At 41.8% G+C, this 18286-nt stretch overlaps 1 protein-coding gene across 1 annotated transcript in view; it reads right to left on the reverse strand.

Moving 5' to 3' along the window:
• The window catches only part of NSUN2 (NOP2/Sun RNA methyltransferase 2), a 506360-nt gene that overhangs the window by 258941 nt on the left and 229133 nt on the right, over positions 1-18286 (reverse strand). The gene's annotated exons all lie outside the window — the stretch shown is intronic.

Raw genomic sequence — 18286 nt, forward strand, 5'->3', positions numbered from 1 at the left:
ACATAACCACCATACGCAAACATAAATATACAGCATATCTCTCTGTATATAAGCATTTATTTGCACTATAGATATGTACCTATATATGTGTATTGCTTTGTATACATGTGTAGAATAATTATGTTTAAAAAGGAAAACAAAATATATAGATATTCATTTGTTCTGCTTAACAAATGTACATATTACTCATAGTAACATTATTCTGTTTTCAACATGTATATAAGTGACTGCATAAATAAGTAAATCTTTTATAACCATCTACAGTTGCTTTACAATATATATATATATATATATATATATATATATATCAAAACAAAACCCTTTCAGGCATAGAGTGACGCATAAATTATGCAAAAAAGAAGGAGAGAACTCTGGGTAGGTCTCAGTTTAGGTGGAAAGCAGCTCCTGTTAGAGCACTCTCAACACCAGCGACACTCTAGATCTGCTCACCTCAAATGTCTGTTTTTCTATCAAAGTTTTTAAGCATAGGATTAGCACAGTGCTATCCACGCCGAGATAGAAAATGACAAAGTCTTTTAGTATTTAAACAGCAAAGTCTTTAAGCATAGGACTAGTACAGTGCAGTCCTTGCCGAGCTGTAAAATAACAAAAGCCATTTATCACTCCAGGCACAATATTACAGCTTTGAATTGGTAAAATACCAATTCAAGCCAACCTGAAATGAGTAAGAGCAACCCCTGACACAGTGTTTCGCTCTAATTAGAGCTCTTCAGAGAGGTATAGGTTTGTCCAGACACAAGGGAGCACCCAGTATTAAGTCAAAACAAAACCCTTTCAGGCATAGAGTGACGCATAAATAATGCAAAAAAGAAGGAGAGAACTCTGGGTAGGTCTCAGTTTAGGTGGAAAGCAGCTCCTGTTAGAGCACTCTCAACACCAGCGACACTCTAGATCCGCTCACCTCAAATGTCTGTTTTTCTATCAAAGTTTTTAAGCATAGGATTAGCACAGTGCTATCCACGCCGAGATAGAAAAAGACAAAGTCTGGACAAAGCTATACCTCTCTGAAGAGCTCTAATTAGTGCGAAACACTGTGTCAGGGGTTGCTTTTACTCATTTCAGGTTGGCGTGAATTGGTATTTTACCAATTCAAAGCTGTAATATTGTGCCTGGAGTGATAAATGGCTTTTGTTATTTTACAGCTCGGCAAGGACTGCACTGTACTAGTCCTATGCTCGCCATTACGGCTTGGTCACGTGACCAAGCCGTAATGGCAAAACGCGTCGTGGAGATTTGTTCATCTGCCAAATAAATCCTCGAACTGAAGCTCTGGGTGTCTTGTTTTCTTCGTAATTTGGAAGATTTGTGGAGCGAATAAGGTAGCCTGCTGGTGGCTATAACGAGACCGCCCGTGACAGCGTGACTCTTCAACCAGCACTGGTGGAAAAAAAAAAATATATATATATATATATAAAATTAACTTAAAGTACAACAACACTTGAAAGCTGGAGTTTATTTATCGTATCTTAAATCTACATATACTACCTTCCTTTATGCATCAATAAACCTTCCATGTACGTATGGATCTATATATTTATTACTTTTCTTCTAATTCAGCATATCCAATGCACTACCCTATTTGCCACCCAATGCCGCTCTCAATATATCCTCTACCTCAACTCTGGCTCATCTCAAACCACTTTGCACTGCACTACCTATTTCTCACATTATAACTCTATAAATATATACTCTACCTCCACATTCATTCCAAACCCCATACCACTACTATGATCCTCAAAATAACCCATTCTAGACTCTTCCCTACTCTACCCCTCCTTGCATCTCATACCTCCTTTTACTATTCCGATCCCCCAAAACCAGCCCTTTTAAACCCTTCCCTCTGACTATTCATCCTCCACCTCCCTTTTACTCATCCCAAGCCTCCTCCTCCAAGACTGCTATGAGCTCCAAAACAAACTAAAACACACACATATATATTTCTAAATCCTTTTGTCTTCTATCCCTCCGTTCTCTGTTTCAATCCAAATAACAGACTAACATGTCCACCAATCAAATTACTTTCATATTTCACTATACAAATTCACCACTAATCTTTTATGGGTTCCGAAGTAGCATGCTACTCGCCGAAAAAAGCCATTTGATGCCTCATCAGGGGTAGAAAGCACGATGTAATACAAGTCATTATCCCAGAGGTACATTAGGGGCATCACTCAAATGTTCTCTGGATCTAGATTAAACTCTGCAGCCGAAGGCGGCCTCTCTTCACAAACCACAACTCAACTGATAAATGATATATTTTTAAGCATGAGCCAAAAGATATGCACATCTTCTGATCAAGTAGTCTGTGGAAGGTCACTTAGTGAACTGATCGCTTGAAATCACAGTACCGAAGATCGTCAAATGTGTGACAGTCAGAACTCCACACACGCACAAGGTATTTTTCTATGTCTTTAAAGACACCTTCTTCCATCTCAGCAAATCCTTCTAAAAACTTCACAGGATCAGCAGTTAAAGCTCAAAGCTTTGCTCCAATTTTGCTCACAGTGTCATCACCCGTAAGTATATGTGCATTGATAAGAACCCTGGGTATCTCTGGATCAAGCTTCTGGTACAGAATATGAAGAGGGATCCAGTGTCTCACTTGTCTGTTCCATAACTCTGACAATCCTTGACTTATGAACATTGCAACAATTCTAAGTAGGTCAACGATGACATCATTGTCATTTGACAGTACGACGACTAGTTTGGAGCTATTTCCAACAGCCCACTCAACATTCGGCACAACACGATGGTCAGCTTCTTCTAATTTGCTGCGAAGTTCTTGAATAATATGGCCCGTACCTTTTGAATATCTCTCTGCAGACACCAAGTTCTCGTTGACAATCATTCCACTTGGAATAATTGGAAATTCAGTGTCCACTAAAGAGTCAGAGATTTACAGAAAAAGAACAAACGGCTGACCAAGGTTAAGCACGTCAAATCCACATGTACAATATATTTAGAGATGGTGCAACTCCTTTCAGCACCCGCCGTCTAAGGATGCAGATAATGGACAAATGTTCATGAATAAGGAAGGTGCACTCGATGTGAAGTTAATAAATCAGGCCAATATTATCCAAAATGTCTTCTTTTATTAAGTCAATCATAAAAACTGGCACACAGCCAACGCATTTTGTTCCCAGTTGCCAGAGGGAACTTCGTCAGGGCTCTGAAGTATATGGCTGAAGAATCAGTATGTAGTTTGTATAAAATCATAAGTTTTCAAACGCAGTAAATATCAAATCAGAAATTGACATATTGTAAATCTCAAATCAAGGAAGCACAGAATTCATAATATCGGATGTATACAAAATAACAAGAGTCCATAGTGGGCTCCCTCTTCAAGGAGCTATAGAGTTAATGGTTCTTACTGTAAGGTCTATACGGAGCAGGAAATACGAATCACGGCATGGTAACCGGCATCTATGTACAAACTACATACTGATTCTTCAGCTATATACTTCAGAGCCATGACGAAGTTCCCTCTGACAAATGGGAACAAAACGCGTTGGCTGTGTGCCACTTTTTATGATTAACTTAATAAAAGAAGAAATTTTGGATAATATTGGCCAGATTTATTCACTTCACTGAAGCATCAGCAATGTTTGGGCGAGATAACATCCCCAAGTTCATCTTGTTCGATGTTGATGACCAGAATTTATCAAGTTGCACAGGTATAGGTGTCGAATTTTTGATGCAGCGAACGTCAATTGTTCCACTCGTAGATATTTGTCTGATTTTCTCACATTCTTTGGCAGATAGTCCAAGAAAACTGTCAAAGACAATTTGCAGTTCTTGCAAGGTGCACACGGACTTTGATATCTGTAGAACAGTCTGAACGGCTTCTCTGAAGTTTTGCATGAATTAAATCTTGACTATTAGCAATTGTGACATATTGTCCACAACAGCAGTTTTCAACAAGAACGCGGTTTCCAATTGATATTCTTTAGGTTAAAGTGTTTTCTAGCTCTTGTACAAGTTTGTGGTTCACTGGTTTAGTTGCATCATCTCTATCAAATAATGTGTGATTTGGAAGATCATGCAACAGAATATCCTTGGTAAATTCACCCCTTTCTTTTGCTACATCAATCTCTGTGTTTGCAATTTTTTTTTTTTTTTGTAAGCGGTTTTGTAGTGGCTGGTTGAACAAAAGTCTTAGTATGGCAATTAAAGTGTGGAAGTTTAGCTTTAGTGATTATGTCAAACAGCTTTTTCTCTTTCAATACAAATCTCTCCTGCTTTAGTTCTGCGTATAGTTTCAATCCATGTTCCAGGACATCTAGTAGACGTGTCGTTGTATAGACATATTGTTTGGTCACGAAGTGGTGTAGCCGCACAGGCTCAGTCATTTCAATGGGGTTTCCTTGCTGCTGAATGAAATTAAGAAGGCTGTCAACATGTTTTTTTCCTCTCTTTCCCACAAGTTTGTTGTGAGAAACAGTTTCACAATAGTCCATTAATTTTGAATCTGTCATCTCTCTGAGATAATTGCAAATAGAATGGACTTCATTGTAAACTAGCTGCCATTGAACAACATACTCACTTTTAGAAGTCTGAGCACAAATTCCCTTGGAGCTTTTCTGTGATCTCTTGATCATCTGTTTCAGTTTCATAACTGGAGCCACAGCATTGAACCTCACTTCTGTCTTTCACCACAAAATGTCTTTGGATGAATTTTGTGTAGAGGTATGGTTTTTACACATCTAGCTTCTTCACTCTTTCCAATACCAGGACCGATACCTCAGGTCGTTTATGCAATCAAAGTTGCAAAACACAATAATCCATGACTCCACAGTCTTCATGTGAGGTTCCAAATCACCTTCCAGATCAGCAAGTACTACGTTTTTCACTAGAGCGATCATGTGTAAACCATTTTCCCAGGACTTGCAAAGTTCTGATTTTTCTTCACATTCTTTGATAAACTCTACGAACTTGGTTTTCAGGTTTTCTGATTTTGAACGGAGTGTATTGAACATTGCCTGGCTTTGCATTATGCCTTTTACATGAAGTGCATTATGTGCCTTGTTTACTTCTGAGATAAGATATGCAATACCTAATTTGTCATTCTTTTTTCCAGAAAGTATTCCAACACAATGTTTCTATAGCCTCAGATATGATGAATATACCTTGTAACAAGCGGACATAATGAGTTCCGCTCAATACGGTCTGGCAGTTTAGCTTCCTAAGATTTCAGCGCCAATGAGTGCATCATCCACTGAGACACACCCCAATGCAACTTTTGTTACATTGAAAACGCCCATCATTGGATAAAGATCATCATACCTTTCTTAAACATATCAGCTACAATACGAAAAACACCTTAATCGCATAAAATTGGCAGGATAGGCTGGTATTCAAGCTGAGCATGCACATTTTGGCAATTCTTTAGAGCTGTGTATACTGTTCCGTAGTTTGTGAATGGAGATGGTATTACTGGTAAAAATCCAACCTTCTTCAGCGGAACAGTATTCTGGGAAATCAGAGCATGAATTCAAGCTCTTGCAGGAACTGACTTTTCTTCATCCTTAAGTCCGCACCGAATAAGTGATAAGATAGATTCAGTTAAATCAGCTCTGCGGATGGCAGCATCAGGTAGAAGATCCATGTTCTCAGCCACTTTGAAACTTTCTGGTAGACTGGGAGATGTTAATAGCTTGTAGTGATTTTGCAAAGTAGGCAAGGAAGTGGAGTTATAAGTTTGCATCTTCATTTGTTTATGCCTACAGCTGATACAGCTTGTTTTCCAGCAGCTACTTCATTGGTGCAGGTCTGAAAAAGCACCATGGCAGTATAATGTGTGCTGGATGTTCCAGACAAAGAAGAGCAGTCTTGAAAATCGAAATTATCAAGAGCAGCAATTGTAAATCCTTTCCCTGGAAAGTGACTTGGAAATGTGAACTGTCAAATTCACAAGATTTTACAGCAGGAGCTGCTAACAAGTTCCTGCTCGGTACTATGTCATTGTAACTTGTTGATACACCAACTCTATTCATTGAAATGAGAAGCACTTTACTTTTGCACTTGTCATTGATTACGTGGGCAGTCATCATGTGTGGTGGAGTTTTCTTTTTGCTGTGATGTAATTCATAAAACATTATTTTGAAAAAAGTACATTCGCGCAGCATAAGCCTGTCAGTTTGTGGAATTGTTTTCCACTTCTTCGCTCAGATCTTCAAAGCTATCGTCAATGTCAGCTTCAGTTCCGAACTCAAGAACTTTAGCCTGTAACAGTTTTTCTTCGCTGATATTAAACAACGATGTAAAAAATGTTGAGACAGCATCAGGCATTCTTTTTGTTAGACTGACAAAAATGAATTCTGTCAATGTACATTCTCACCAGAAAAGTGTTAATTTTATCATTATGGATCAATACAGTTTCATCAATGTTGACCATTATTTCTCTGATCTCACAGAGTGTGAACCTGTAGCCAGCAGTCAAGAGTGGCTTTAAAACTTCATCTGCTTTTTCAAAGCGTTCAAACTTAACTGAAGGCTGGTGGTTATATTGTTGATGGGATCTCTTATACATTCATATTTTCGAACGCATGCAGTTTCAGTGGGCATTCGAATCTGCTGCAAATACATTCACCTCACTGTTTAGATCAGCTACTCGGCTGAAAACTTCATCTTGGAAGAAACTAGTTGCAAATATAAACGTGTTTGTCCTTTGAGACTCACATACTCTGTACTCTTTTCTTTTGTCAATCCCTTTGGCCCTTGATCTGGCTAAACCACAGATAATACATTGAAGATCCTCTGCTTTCTGATCAATTGTTAGAGGAGGACGAGGGTTAGCCATCAATCTTTTAAGTGGATGGGGATTGGTTGTCGTCGCTTTCTAAGAAGACTCTGAATCTTGTGATTCACAGTTTTTTTGCCATATTTCTGCAGAATCTTGAACTTTATTATGTCCAGTCGCAGCTGATGTCAGCCTTTCTTTCGGAATAGTCTGGCATATGACACATTGTTCTTTGTTGAACGGGTCATCATATATTGTAGATAGCAACACAGAGGAGGTAAAGATCCTATACCTGCTTCGCTCAGTTTTACAAATTTGAATCAATGGAAAACCTCAAACAAAAACAATATTAAATTAAATTACCAATATGATGGCTAAAACACATCATATAAGAGCCGCCATTTTGGAAAATGGCAGAAGGGTAGCTCTGAGGAGTTTTCTGTCTCTATAAGACTACTTGATCCCCAAAACCTATGTTTTGACACCAAAAGGAAGTATATAGGACTCATGGTTACTGAAATATTACAATATCATTGCAACACATCCACCATTTTTAGAAATTTCACCAGAGAACTTTAGCCCGGATTAGCAAAGTCTACCAACGCTAAATTATTTACAACAAGGGGTGGTGATGGACAGAGTCTCTGAATTAAGCAGAGTACTCTCACCCAGTCAAGAGATCAGGGCTAGATCCAACACCGTTTTTTAGCTCATTGCACCATCCCAGTTTCAGAACCTGGCTGTATGCAAATTAGTCTGTCCCTGGCCCAGTGCATCATGGGAACAGGGCAGACCAGACTACAGAAGCCAATTCTTACACTGGGAAGGAAACAAGCTTCCGGGGACCGGTTTCTGCCATTTCAGGCGTCTTCGGCCCGGCTTGCTTGAATCCTGATGGTGCAATGAGCAAGGGACTCACATCTGAGTATACCCTTCCACGCTTAGGGTGGACAAAATTATTTACAACAAGGGGTGGTGATGGACAGAGTCTCTGAATTAAGCAGAGTACTCTCACCCAGTCAAGAGATCAGGGCTAGATCCAACACCGTTTTTTAGCTCATTGCACCATCCCAGTTTCAGAACCTGGCTGTATGCAAATTAGTCTGTCCCTGGCCCAGTGCATCATGGGAACAGGGCAGACCAGACTACAGAAGCCAATTCTTACACTGGGAAGGAAACAAGCTTCCGGGGACCGGTTTCTGCCATTTCAGGCGTCTTCGGCCCGGCTTGCTTGAATCCTGATGGTGCAATGAGCAAGGGACTCACATCTGAGTATACCCTTCCACGCTTAGGGTGGACAAAATTATTTACAACAAGGGGTGGTGATGGACAGAGTCTCTGAATTAAGCAGAGTACTCTCACCCAGTCAAGAGATCAGGGCTAGATCCAACACTGTTTTTTAGCTCATTGCACCATCCCAGTTTCAGAACCTGGCTGTATGCAAATTAGTCTGTCCCTGGCCCAGTGCATCATGGGAACAGGGCAGACCAGACTACAGAAGCCAATTCTTACACTGGGAAGGAAACAAGCTTCCGGGGACCGGTTTCTGCCATTTCAGGCGTCTTCGGCCCGGCTTGCTTGAATCCTGATGGTGCAATGAGCAAGGGACTCACATCTGAGTATACCCTTCCACGCTTATGGTGGACAAAATTATTTACCAACGCTAAATGACTTCTCTAATGATACAAAAACACAAAATAAAAAAGGAAATCTCTGAACAACATTTTTTTACGGTGGTATGTTAAGGGGACAGGATTAAGAGTAGTTCCACACAGTTGATGTGAAAACAAATTACTACAAGGTTGATTAAATCATTTTTGATAATGAAAGCTTGAAAATGAATGATTTTGTGAGGTTTCAAATCGCTATTATTAAAGTATTGATTTATGTGGATTCATGAAACCGAAAACATTGAAAGGACATTGGAGGCAACAAAGTCATAGCAATTTTAATTTAAGCAAAGGCAATTAAACGAAGCATGAAAAAAAAGAAAATTAGAGGATATGTTTAAATGGACTAACATTAAAATCCAAAATGTTAAAGCGCACATAAATCGAAACAGGTTCATCAAAACCTAATCAAACAATTCCAGAGGAAAAAACAATACAAAAAATATTTAGTATCATTAGAAATATAGTGAATTTTAAACAGGTAAACAATAGCTATTTGCATTTAAACACATGGTTTCTGGGGGAGACACTGGCGTACAGGTTTCGAATCTCAATGAAGGAAGAAAAGTTAAGAACTTTAGAGCTTACAAAGATTACTCCAATTGGTAAAAACATCAGCATAGCCTTACAAAAAGTTTGTTTTTGAACTGAAGTCGCTGGAACTAGAATTCCCCCAAATATTTATTGTTAACTCTGCACAAAGGTTAAAGGTCACATGAAACACCCACCATTTTAGAAGTCAGCTGCAAAAGGACATGCATGAAGATTGTGTTTGTTCAGATCACAGTTATGAAGGAGAACTAGGATCACCTTGAACAAGTTTTGTGCTAGAATCTCACCAACGATTTGCTGCTGAAAATTGTGTTTTTGAAGGGTGCAAGTTTGATAATGACACGTGGAGAATGGATTCCTTTTTTGTTGGTTTGACAAAGACCAGTTACTATTTAGAGACATTTGTGCTGTTTTTTCAAGGAAACCTTTGGATTTAAAGAGGGAAGATTTCAACTTTCTAGGCGGAGAACAGCAGAAATGATGTCTTAAAACAGAATCTTTTTTTGTTTGCAGGGAATCTGTTGCCTTTTTTTGCAGATTTTCCAGCATCATGGAATTTTAGGTGGTCCCGAAGAGAGAGTGAAAAGGTAGTCATGTGCTAAAAGAAATAACAGGTACGCATTCACTTACACAGTTTAAAATGTGAAGTTTCTAACTAAATGCTATGGCACACAGAAATTTCTGTTCGCTGTACGTTTCAATGTTTGGGAGACAGGAGCAGCTTTTGTTTATTTCTGCGATAGACTGTGATAGGTGGTGTTCTCAACATGCTTGTCCTTCCCTAATTGCTGCTCAACATTTCTAAACTGTGTTTTCTTAACACCAATTGAGTTTGCAAAACTGTTATGTCAGCCTTCTACTTTGTTATATGTTTAGGTAGGCCTCTGGACATTCCATCCTGTAGTGCACCTGACCTGTTCTTGTTAATCTACCCATCCACACAACCTCAAAATACTTAAGGAATTCTGTTAGCATGTTTTCGTTTTCTTTAAAGTATGGTGTTTAGAGTAGCTCTTCATAGTACACAACACACTGTTTCTAGTACAATGAATTAGTGCACACAATTGTTTTAAGCTGAAAGCAAGTTCACGGTTTTGGCAATATTCTACCAGTAAATGTATTACGCTGAATGTTTCTCCACATTGCTAGTGCAATGCGAAAGTAATTTGGATTTTACGGAAAATATTGTTAAGGGCATTTATTATACATTGCTCAAAATCAATTATGATGGTTTCTGGGACACACTCTCCAATTAAACCTTTAATTAGGTCTAATAATTTTCTGTATATTTTTGCACCTTTATTGAAAAGTAGGGCATATAATAATGCAACTTGTCACCTTGAAAATTCACAATGAACTGTATACATTTATTGAAAGGGAGGTGGGCATATGCGAAAAGTGCAACCCATTAAATAGAATTTGTTTTGTGTCTGGCATTTAATATTTTCATCAGTTGAGCCGAGAGTACTCTGAAGTCTATATGTTCACTGTTGTATGATAATAAACCATCAGCCTTGAATGTAAAATTAAATTATTCTGGTACATTTAGTTCAGTACACTTTTTTAGTATTTTTAGGATAGTTTTCTTTACAAGTACGAATGCTGTAGATTCTAGAATTTATTAATTATTCATTTCACCAAACGCACAGAAATTCAATTGGGAATCGTTTTTTTTTGCTTTTAACTTATATTTCAGCTACATAAGGTGCATGGTTATGTTCCAACAGCGGATGTAGGAGAGTAGGATCTGCTTACTATGGTTACCCCCACTTATTGCAGGGGTTTCACTGTTTTTCGACTTTAGTCTGGCTGGGGCCCTGCTAACCAGGACCCCAGCCTAGCCTCTCAAAATTGATTGCATGTACATTAGGTACACTCCAGATTGGTTACTGGGTTACCCTTGTGAGTCCCTAGTATAAGGTACCTTAGGTACTAAGGGCATAGGTACCCCAGAGGCCTACCAGGGGCTGAAGAATCTATTATGCCACCCCTGGGAAGCCTTCCAAAATTGTACTGCAGCCTGGGTAAGGTGGTGCATGCACCCCTTACAAAGATAGGGGTTACCTATATCTACCTTTAATCACTGACACATATAAACCTGTAAGTCACTCCTATGGCAGGCCTTATCAATCCTGAAGGCAGAGTGCTTGGATTTGTGTGAGAGGGTGCCCATGCATGAGCAGGACCCCTCTGCAGCTTTTGGAATCAATGTACACACTAACCTAACCGGTAATAGTTTAAAAGAGCCCGAGCATCACAAAATGGATGCTGCAGCCACAGACACGAGTCTGACCTGCTGCTGCTGGACGAAACTCAGGCAGTGGAGGCCTGGACAATAGGTTTCCTGTCACAGGGAGGTGTAACAACCTCCCAGACTGGTTTTAGTGTATTAGGGCTGGGTGGGTGCATTCATAGAATGCTTTTCAGACAGTGCTGGGGGCACACTTGGTGTCCCTATGCATATCCCAGTTCAAACCGGTTGCAGGGGCACTCAGCCCATGCTCTGGCACGAAACTGGACAGAGGGAATGGGTGTAACCACCCCTCTTCCCCGACCCTCCCATAAGTGGGTCCCCAGAGTATGTCCAACCCCCTTTCTTAGTATAAGTATGGGACCTCAGTGTAGGAAGGTGGAATCAGACTGCATGGTTACCATCATTTTTTGCCTGGTGTTGGATTGGTTTTTGACTTAGTTTGGCTGGGATCCTCCTATCCAGGGTCCCAGCCTATCTGTTTCACTCCCTAAATTGATTGCATGTACATTAGGTACACTCCAGATTGGTTACTGGGTTACCCTTGTGAGACCCTAGTATATGATACCTTAGGTACCAAGGGCATAGGTACCCCAGAGGCCTACCAGGGGCTGAAGCATGTATTATGCCACCCCTGGGAAGCCTTTCAAAATGACACTACAGGTCTGCTACTGCAGCCTGGGTAAGGTGGCGCTTGCACCTCTTACTTAGATATAGTATACCTGTATCTACCTTTTAAAACATACACATATAAACCTATAAGTCACTCCTATGGCAGGCCTTGACAATCCTGGAGGCAGAGTACTTGGTTTTGTGTGAGGGTGCCCTAGCATGAGCTGAGCCCCTCTGCAGCTTTCAGAATCCCTTCCTTATAGCTGTTCTGTGATACCGCCATACCATGTACTCTTTAGTGCATTATAACCTCGCAGTTAATGCCAACTTTGGAATGGCGGTACAAAAGGGGGTGGTGATGGTTTTGTACCGCTTTTGGCCGCCATAAGTGTGGCAGGGTATGCTCAGACGTGAGTCCCTTGCTCACTTTGCCACTGGATTCAAGCAAGCCGGGCTGAAGACCGCTGGAATGCCAGAAACCGGTCCTCGGAAGCTTGTTTCCGGTCCAGGGAAGACATTGCTTGGCAGTTCGGGCTGGACTGTTCCCATGAGGCACAGGGTCAGACTGATCTGCATATAGCCATGTCTGAACTGGGGTGGCAGAGTGGGCTAAAGAATGGTGATGGATTAAACCCAGATCGTTTGACTGGGTGTGAGTGTTTGATTGATTCAGATGCTCCGTCCATCACCACCCCCTTTTGTACCAACTTTGGAATGGCGGCATCAAAACATCTCCTGTTTGGTGTCAAACACTTAAGTACACTACCCCCGCCGCCAATTCTAGCGGCGGGGGTAGCATTCCACCATTCTAGAGACAGAAAACATGTACACACTGGTCTACCCGGTAAAAGTTTAACAGAGCCCTAGCATCACAAAATGGATGCTGCTGCCACAGACACTAGTCGGACCTGCTGCTGCTAGACGAAACTCCGGCAGGGGAGGCCTGGACAATAGGTTTCCTGTCCAGGGAGGTGTAACCACCTCCCCAGATAGGCTTTAGTGTATTGGGGCAGGGTGGGTGCAGTCACTGAATGCTTTTCAGACAGTGCCGGGGGCAGACCAGGTGTCCCCGTGCATTTCCCAGTTCAAACCGGTTGCTGGGGCACTCAGGCCCAGCTCTGGCGCAAAACTGGACAAAGGGGAAGGGGTGTAACCACCCCCTCCCCAGGTCCTCCCATAGGTGGGACCTTAGAGTTTGTCCATCCCCTAAACTTAGTATAAGTATAGGAACCCAGGACTTTAGAATATCCTGGACGAAACTCTGCAACATACATCTTGGACCTTTGACACTCTATTTCGACTAGAAGACTGAAGTAATCTCCTTTGGGGTCAAGGAGTGACTTCCCTGTTCAAACAGGCACCAAAGAAGCATCTTGCGCATCTGCATTTTCGAGGTTCCCGCCAGATCCCGAAGAATATGCGACACAGGACACTGACTTCCAGACATCTCCGAGGCCGACACGAGTCCCCAGCAAAGCTGAGACCTGTAGCCATCACGAGAGACGTGGGACCGGAACTCCTGACATCCAGCACATTTGCTAGAGCATCGACTTCCCGAACTTTCCAGAAGTTGTGCATTGGGCTAGTTGTAGTACAAAGCCCTGAGCACCTTTTGCACCAAAGCTTGTGGGCCTACACTTCACGAGTGTTCCGTGGGCCCGCTTCCTGCAATTCCGCTTGAGGCCCCTTCGCGATCCCTGGTACGTCGACTGGTGGGTCCCCACGAAGGAATCTCCTTTGTTTCTTGGGCTTTCCTGGTTCTCCAGACGTGCCCCGACTCCCCTCAAAAGGGTGAGTCCCTCAGACCTTGCTGGTCTGCACCGAAGCCAATCTTTGCATTCTGTGTGGGTTGCTGTTGCCAAGGCTTGTTGGGTCCAATCCGGATACAGACGCTGCAGCACTCGACATCCGACGTGGGACAGCTCGAATACAGCTCCTGGTTGTCGTCGACGCCTCCTGGTCCTCGTGGCTGGAATCAAGCTTCACCTACATCACCTGAAATCGGCTGTCATCTTCTGGTTGCCTCCCTGGTCACTGGCTAGTGACCCAGACTCTGTCCCCTCCACTTTCAGGTTCTTCAGATCTTCGATCCACACTTGGATCCATCCGGACACTCGTCATCTGGTCACCTGCAGTACTTCTTTGCAGCTCTCCATAGGAAACGATGACGAAACCCGACACGAAAAGACCCCTATCCACCCGGCTTACCTGGGTGAGGTAACGCGAGTAGTTCGGTGCTCCCGTGGGTCTCGACTCTCAAAGTGTCTAGTACTGAAGGGGTTTGATCCAAGTCCAATCCTAAGTGTCCTTATTCTTTAAAAATCTAATCGCAACTTTCTACATAGAAGTCTATGGTGCTTCACGGCTGAGTTTAGACACTGCACGTGTCCCCCGTGGGTCTCCTGCGTCCCTCCCTTGTGTGGTTCCTGGTTGCCCTAGCGGTTCTACAGGCCCTATGCCTTGCTTCTATCTCCCTCGTGGTTCTTGTACCACTTTCTTAGTATATGGTTTGTGAGGCCCCTAGGGCAAAACATATATTGTGTTAATTTACTGTGTGCTATTTAAGTAATTGTATTGTACTTTTGCCTCTAGCCTCATAAAGAGACTAGAGGGGTCTGTTTAGAATATATATATATATATATATATATATATATATATATATCTGGTATGGTTCTCCTTTCATTTGATCAGTCAAAACAAGCTGCTTTACATTCCTTGGTTAGTAAATTGTTAAAGTTGTCTGTTGTTGGACTAACGAGATAACAACAATCCTGTGCTGCTGCTCTCTGATGCCATCAAGCATGAATGACAGTTGATCTGACAAAAAAAAACATTCTGAACTGCTGCATCACAGTTTAAAAATGGGAATTATACCAAGCATAAACATTTAATTTGAAACAGGTACTGAAGCATGATTTAAATATGATACAGAAAACAAATGCTAAAAATAGCCTTTTTGAAAAAAGACAGTCCTCTAAAACGATTCGGAAAAACATCCAGACTAATGCTACAACAATAATTTGACCAAAACGTTCCACTACATGGTTATGTTGACAATGTAGTAGCAGGAAAAAGATTTCCATTAATTCAAATACACCCTTAAAGGATTACAGCTATTTACATTGCACCTACAATATAAACCCTATTTAGAATACTCCATTTTGACTAACTTAGGTATGGGGGATGTTAAAAGTGCGTTTGATCTTGGTCTATACACGACAATTCGATAATCAAGATTACTAGAAAATTACAACAGAGTATACCCTTGAACCATGTGTAGGGAAAGCAAATAAGATCAAAGAATAACCAAGATTGTGTTCACAGTGAAAAATTAAGGGACCATGTATCCTTGCTTCAACTTGCACACTGAAGCTAAATAAGGCCTGACGGAGATCTGAAGTGTGCGTCGGGGATGCTTGTTCTGGAACCCAGACCATTGAGAGTGATGATGGGCCTGTGCAGATGCTACTTAAGGTTGAGGCTGCTGGGTACTGAGGAACAGCAAATTGATGGCCCTACAAAGATTAACAGAACAAACCCAACCAATGGCGCAGGGTTGGGAGTATGCTCTCCTGGCAAAGCTGAAACTCTGATCAATTGCGTTTGCACTACAAGGTGAACTTAGGCAGCGGTCCTCTATTTCATGGGCTGAAAGGATTTAGTGGTGCTCATAGTCTGCATCTCTGGAATCCTTGAGTCGGCAGGGAACATCAACACCAGTGCAGTTAGAAGCTGGCAGGTAAGCAGCATGGTAGGCCCACTGAGGATCAGGAGGGCATTTAGCTTGGCCTTAGACAAAGGAAACAGGCAGCAAGCTACACCAAAATCTTGAAGAACCACATCAGGGCTTACACAGGTGTACTATGGAAGTTTTCAAACTGCTGGAATAGGACTCCAGCTTAAATCTGGTAGCTAGAAGTTGGGCATCAGCATACTGCCAATTTGTGGCACTGCAATTACAAATAAATCATAAGAATCCACCTAGCAATTCTGCTTTAGAGGAGTCAGCAGATTCAACTAAAGTGCTGCAGGTGCCGCTGTAGTCAGGTGAAAATGTATTTTTCCATGCCCCAACAGTGGTAGACTGACAGCTGACTCAAACAAGTATATAGCAACTTGAAAGAACACTAACTAAAGCTTCAGGCTAAAAGGCAGAACAACAAAATAGAATCTGCCAGTGGCTTTGAATGCATCATAAAAAAGTTGCATTGTTCAGGTCAATGTAATGCCAGACATAAAATGGACACCAGGTAGTAGATTATCCACTTCACAGTCATTCCCTCCCCAGTTGGAACCCTAAGGAGTCAGAGTCCAATTCAAAGAGGATTCAAAACGTAGAAGGACTCTGAACTTCTCTAATTTTTGTTTTTGAGGCCATGCGGGCGTCTTCTGCTCTTGGTGATATTCAGTGGATTTCTTTTTAACCATCTTTCATATAAGATTTGTTAAAGGATTCTTCAACTATAGTAAAGACACCGAAGCCAGCGTCAGTTAACTGTGTCCTAGGTATCAACTTCTCCAGCACAGACTAAATCTTCTTTCCAAACATTGTCTATTTCAACAGCACAGTGGAATGTACTTGTCTTGGCTGAAGTTGCCAACATAGTTACGAAATTAGCCAATGGGGTATTTGGTACCTTAGAGGCTCCAGAAGGACTGCTGGTGGGTGCACGAGATGCAAAAACGATCAACGAAAGTACATAACCATTCTTTTGTGGGGCTGTGTTAAAACAAAAATAGGTCAGCTCTGAAAAGCAGCCCAACAGCTTCCTAGACCTTTCTCTGTGGTCTCCTTTCTTACATGGTGAGGCGATGGACTCTTGTGTTGACACTGTTCAATTACAGTTACTTTAGTGGATGACTTTTGGGTACGGTCTTGAACTTCTTGGGTCTTGGACTTCCTTTTCAGATATGCCAAAATCCGATTGGATTCAATCGCATTAGGCAGCTCATGTGAACATGTCACATGATGAGGTTTTGTACAACTTTACCATGCACCACACACAACCCAGGTGGGGATCAGTCACAGACGTGGAACTGTGTGGCTTTGAGTGAAATTATGCTGATAGGAATTATGTGGAATGGTGTGGAGTGTATTTATGTGGACTGTTGCTATTTGACAGAGTGGTTTAATGTGAGGTGTATTTATGTATTATCGAGTGTTGTTATGTGGAGTTGAATCATGTTGCTTTGAGTGGTATTATGTGGAGTGTAATTATGGTGGGTGGGGTTCAATTAAAACGTGTTGATGACAAAATTTGGGAAGGGATGGAATACTCTCCATCATGAGCATACAAATATGTTTTAGAAGTAACCTCATCTGCTAGGCATATATGTTTTCTGTTTGGAGGCCTTCATAAGGTCAGTCAAAATGTCTTGGATGCCTATATCGGTTGATCGCTTAGACAGGTCATATAAAAACCTTCTGACCCTAAGGTGAATGTAGCCAGTGGTGCGATCAATCTGATCTTATATTAAACTCAATATCTTGAAGACATTCGCTCACCAATGACAAAATGGAAGATGATGGCTGGGATAAAATGGGAAGGGGAGCCCAGGGAAGTCATGCTCATAGTGCAAAAAGATGTAGCCATCTTGAAAATGTGGTTGAATTTGTAACCTACAAGTTCCGACATGAAGAGCATAACTTTTCTGCGACTAGCATGTTTAACGTGTAACAATGAAACCTGGTTTTAAAAATGAGTGCAAAGATTGGCATGTATTGTATTGTATTGTAATTGCATTTATTTAGCGCTTACTACCCCTGACGAGGCGTCTAAGCACTTTTTTGGCGAGTAGCACGCTACTCTGAGACCCATAGAGGATTAGTGTTGAATTAGTATAGTGAAACATGCAAGTACATTTTAAGTGGTGGATAGGTTAGTCAGTTATTTGGATTTGGAATGATAGCAGAAGGAAAAAAGATTTGTATTTTGTTGGACTTTGGCCCTTAGGGCAGGTTCACCCCTAGACTTTTTGCGTGAAATGGTGACCTGGCAATGTTGATTTTTGGGATTCTGCGCACTTTCACTGTGTCCCAGTGGAAAGTGCGTGCGCACTCTGAGTGCATGTGCTGAGCTAGGCCTGCCCGCCCATAGGAATGCATGGGGAATGTATGTGTCCCTGGTAGTTCCTGATGCGTGGGGTGTACAGGCTTGAGTCTGGTATGTGTCAACTCGTGAGAGTGAATGCTGCGAGATGGAGTATGCAGCATGTATGTGTCTAGTAGCGAAGCGCCATTTCTAGACATGGCTGTACGTGTGCTGTGAGGGTGCTGGCGTGTGATTGGCTGGAGCTGGCTGGCATGCCAGGCTCCAGAAAGTCTGGATGGGTCTGCCCGGTGGTGAGTGGGAGTTTAGCATGAGTGATGTGTGGGAGGAGTGTACCTGTGTCCTGGATGGGCTGGGTTTTCCCCACACAATGCTGGCTCCGCCCCCCTGT

This window comes from Lissotriton helveticus, chromosome 4_1 (genome assembly GCF_964261635.1).
Source record: "Lissotriton helveticus chromosome 4_1, aLisHel1.1, whole genome shotgun sequence".
Lineage (NCBI taxonomy): Eukaryota > Metazoa > Chordata > Amphibia > Caudata > Salamandridae > Lissotriton > Lissotriton helveticus.